The following is a 4,716-nucleotide window of genomic DNA, read 5'->3' as shown; positions in this document are numbered from 1 at the left end:
TAGGCAGATTGAAACTATCCTTTGCTATATGCATTTTTTTTTGTTCATTAAAGTAATCCAAAACTGGGATTGATATTTTAGCTTTTATTTTTACTTAAAGTACAATAACTTTTACCATTTTAATTTGTTTTAATAGTATATTGACATTATTGTTTTCTTTCAAAAATCCAATTAATTTTCTTTACCCAATTATTAAAATGGTAATTGACAAAAACAAACTACATTGTCACCAGAAGAGCAATACAAAATGTACAAGTGATACATTAAAATCATCTTTCCAGCTTGAATTTCAATGATGCATTGGGGCAACGATTATGTGAGAAACATCTTCACCCTTAAATAAAGATTTTCTTAATTCCTTACCTGTGTGCTAATTAGATATCACCTTGTTTTCACATTAAACAGACTTCCACATGAGAAAGCAGCAAGGATGCAGTGGCGTTAATGTTTCCTGGTGTCAACCTGTATTATTTCAGTAGATATTGAAATGAGGATGCATCTTGCTGCCTTTCCAATGAAGCAAGTTTAATTTAGTAATAGATGAAAAACCATCCCTACAAATATGTTAATCAGATACTTGGCTTTGTGGACACTTTTCAGAGAACAAATTAGTTAGCATAAAAATAAAGCCAGAAAATGAAGAGCTGTTTAATCACTCAATTGGATTTTTCTGCCAGCATATTTCTTTTTCTCTGCAACCCACTGCTAAATTGTGCTTCCTAGCTGTTTTTTTATAAAATCACTTAATCAAATCTAACTCTGATTACATCAGAGAAGGCCAGGTACCCTACACCATAAGAGGGGGTTTGAAATTTTGACTTGTCTACTTAAAGATCACCAAAATCTGATAACAAGGTCAATTACATCCCTGGGTGGTATTGAACCACCAACCCTTTGATTAATAACCAAACACACTAACCGATTGCGCCACAGAGACACTTTGCAAACTTACATACTGACAAAGGCTAATAAGCATTCATCTAGAACGTTTCCTAGAAAAACTTTAAAAAGTCAATAATCTGGAGAGTTTTTGTAAGATGTTTCTTCCATCAACCAACGAAGAAACACATTGGTACTTTCCCATGATGAGTGAGTGCTTCAGGATCTCTTGCACTTACATGTGCAGCAGAGTACTGTAATGGAAGCATGCTGGGTCCATAACCCAGAGGTAGGCAGATTGAAACTATCCTCTGCTATATGCATTTTTTTTTGTTAATTAAAGTAATCCAAAACTGGGATTGATATTTTTGCTCTTTTATTTTTACTTAAAGTACAATAACTTTTACCATTTTAATTTGTTTTAATAGTATATTGACAGTATTGTTTTCTGTCAAAAATCCAATTAATTTTCTTTACCCGATTATTAAAATGGTAATTGACAAAAACAAACTACATTGTCACCAGAAGAGCAATACAAAATGTACAAGTGATATATTAAAATCATCTTTCCAGCTTGAATTTCAATGATGCATTGGGGCAACGATTTTGTGAGAAACATCTTCACCCTTTAATAAAGATTTTCTTAATTCCTTACCTGTGTGCTAATTAGATATCACCTTGTTTTCACATTAAACAGACTTCCACATGAGAAAGCAGCAAGGATGCAGTGGCGTTAATGTTTCCTGGTGTCAACCTGTATTATTTCAGTAGATATTGAAATGAGGATGCATCTTGCTGCCTTTCCAATGAAGCAAGTTTAATTTAGTAATAGGTGAAAAACCATCCAAGAGCTGTTTAATCACTCAATTGGATTTTTTTGCCAGCATATTTCTTTTTCTCTGCAACCCACTGCTAAATTGTGCTTCCTAGCTGTTTTTATAAAATCACTGAATCAAATCTAACTCTGATTACATCAGAGAAGTCTAAATACCTAACACCATAACAGGTGGTTTGAAATTTTGACTTGTCTACTTAAAGATCACCAAAATCTGATAACAAAGTCAATTACATCCCTGGGTGGGATTGAACCACCAACCTTTTGGTTAATAGCCATACACACTAACTGATTGCGCCACAGCGACTCTTTGCAAAATTACATACTGACAAAGGCTAATAAACAATCATCTAGAACGTTTCCTAGAAAAACTTTAAAAAGTCAATAATCTGGAGTGTTTTTGTAAGATGTTTCTGCCATCAACCAATGAAGAAACACATTGGTACTTTCCCATGATGAGTGAGTGCTTCAGGATCTCTTGCACTTACATGTGCAGCAGAGTACTGCAATGGAAGCATGCTGGGCCCATAACCCAGAGGTAGAATGATTGAAACTATCCTCTGCTATATGCATTTTTTTTGTTAATTAAAGTAATCCAAAACTGGGATTGATATTTTTGCTCTTTTATTTTTACTTAAAGTACAATAACTTTTACCATTTTAATTTGTTTTAATAGTATATTGACAGTATTGTTTTCTTTCAAAAATTCACTTAATTTTCTTTTCTGTGTGCTAATTAGATATCACCTTGTTTTCACATTAAATAGACTTCCACATGAGAAAGCAGCAAGGATGCAGTGGCGTTAATGTTTCCTGGTGGTAGTGGGGTACTGTGTTTGTGCTTTCCTCTGGTCAGCTCTGGTAAAAGTCAGATTTCTTTGTCTCAGATCTTCCTCTAGCCTTGTTCTTCTTTCGAGAGTTCCCTTGTGCTGCCTCAGTTGGATCTCCTTCACTTGACAGGGGGGTACCCGAGCAGCGACCCTCCCCAGCACTAGCCCAACTCCTACTTACCTGCCAGGTGAGATACTATGATCAGGAAGGTGCTTCTCCCAGGGAAAGGCTCACCCATTGCACTCTGGGTGTGCTGCTCCTGCGATTTCCCCAAATGTGGGAAACTTGACTGCATAATTTGTGTTTCCCCTGGTCGGCTCTCGTATAATTCAGATCTCTTTGTCTCAGGTCTCTTTCCAGCCTAGTTTGCTGTCTGTTTCCACTTCTCTTTTCTTAAACCGCTCCCTTCTATTCCCTTGTGCACCTTAATTAAATCTAACTCTGATTACGTCAGAGAAGGCCAGGTACCCTACACCATAAGAGGGGGTTTGAAATTTTGACTTGTCTACTTAAAGATCACCAAAATCTGATCACAAGGTCAATTACATCACTGGGTGGGAACCTTTTGGTTAATAGCCCATGTAAGTGCAAGAGATCCTGAAGCACTCACTCATCATGGGAATGTACCAATGTGTTTCTTACAAAAATTCTCCAGATTATTGACTTTTTAAAGTTTTTCTAGGAAACGTTCTAGATGAATGCTTATTAGCCTTTGTCAGTATCCCACCTAGGGACGTAATTGACCTCGTTATCAGATTTTGGTGATCTTTAAGTAGACAAGTAAAAATTTCAAACCACCTCTTATGGTGTAGGGTACCTGGCCTTCTCTGATGTAATCAGAGTTAGATTTGATTAAGTGATTTTATAAAAAAAACAGCCACGAAGCACAATTTAGCAGTGGGTTGCAGAGAAAAAGAAATATGCTGGCAGAAAAATCCAATTGAGTGATTAAACAGCTCTTCATTTTCTGGCTTTATTTTTATGCTAACAAATTTGTGCTCTGAAAAGTGTCCACAAAGCCAAGTATCTGATTAACACCTTTGTAGGGATGGTTTTTCACCTATTATTAAATTAAACTTGCTTCATTGGAAAGGCAGCAAGTGATGTCATCCAAGCAGTGGGTCAAAGTTGGCTTCAAACCTCGTCTGCTTATGAAAAGAGAAAAGGGGTATGCAGGGCATGGCGGCCTTTTGCGGTGCTTGGATGACCCCTAGTTCGCATTAAATAATGCAGTCGAGTTTCCCACATTTGGGGAAATCACAGGGGTCAGCATACCCAGAATGCAATGAATGAACCGCACCCTGGGAGAACAGTCTTCATGACCATGGTATCTCCTATGCAAAATAAGTATGATTTGGGATAGGGCTGGGGAGGGCCGCTGCTCAGGCACATCTCTGTCAAGTAAAGGAGATTCAACTGAGGCAGCACAAGGGAACTCTCATCTGGGGACAACAACTGCAGGGAGAACACATATTTTCAGATGAACATGGGAGGGCAGAAGGCTGCCTAATACTGAAGCACCCCCAAACAACAAACCAAATGCAACAACTAGTGCAAGCATTCCGGGGGGAAGGCCTGCAGCAGATGGATTTGCATATGGTGATGTCATCCAAGCAGTGGGTCAAAGTTGGCTTCAATCCTCATCTGCATATGAAAAGAGAAAAGGGGCGTGCAGGGTATGGCGGCCTTTTGCGGCGCTTGGATGACCCCTAGTTCGCATTAAACACCTCCACCCTCCTTTGGTGTGGGGCTCATGTTGACAATGCCCCAGCCTCTGAAGCATTCAAGCTTATTTCTTACAGCAGCTTGGCACTGAAACAGCTCCAGAGCTGCTCCGTAAGGCAAGTAAAAGGGTGTGGGCCCTGCAGCATTACCTGTAGTTTGCATTGTGCATTGGAAGGCACAAAGTAAGCAGACAGGAGGAGAAGTCAGGATAGTGCACAAGGGTTAGCTGAACACACTAACCGATTGCGCCACAGAGACACTTTGCAAAAAGTATATACTGACAAAGACTAATAAGCATTCATCTAGAACGTTTCCTAGAAAAACTTTAAAAAGTCAATAATCTGGAGAGTGTTTGTAAGATGTTTCTTCCAGCAACCAATGAAGAAACACATTGGTACTTTCGCATGATGAGTGAGTGCTTCAGGATCTCTTGCACTTACATGTGCA

The 4,716-nt window shown here is 38.6% G+C and overlaps 1 non-coding gene and 1 pseudogene across 1 annotated transcript; one reads left to right on the top strand and one right to left on the bottom strand.

Annotated features, from left to right (window-relative positions):
- Nucleotides 1-2,716: 2,716 nt before the first annotated feature.
- LOC135032000 (U1 spliceosomal RNA) lies at nt 2,717-2,879 on the top strand. The gene has a single exon (XR_010227571.1). It is a non-coding gene; the product is annotated as a U1 spliceosomal RNA (small nuclear RNA).
- Nucleotides 2,880-3,716: 837 nt separating this feature from the next.
- Nucleotides 3,717-3,895, bottom strand: LOC135032040 (U1 spliceosomal RNA; annotated as a pseudogene).
- Nucleotides 3,896-4,716: the final 821 nt, after the last annotated feature.

The sequence above is a fragment of the Pseudophryne corroboree genome, unplaced genomic scaffold (genome assembly GCF_028390025.1).
Source record: "Pseudophryne corroboree isolate aPseCor3 unplaced genomic scaffold, aPseCor3.hap2 scaffold_539, whole genome shotgun sequence".
Lineage (NCBI taxonomy): Eukaryota > Metazoa > Chordata > Amphibia > Anura > Myobatrachidae > Pseudophryne > Pseudophryne corroboree.
The sequence above is the reverse complement of the archived record's forward strand: the minus strand, read 5'-3'. Positions and strand labels throughout refer to the sequence as shown.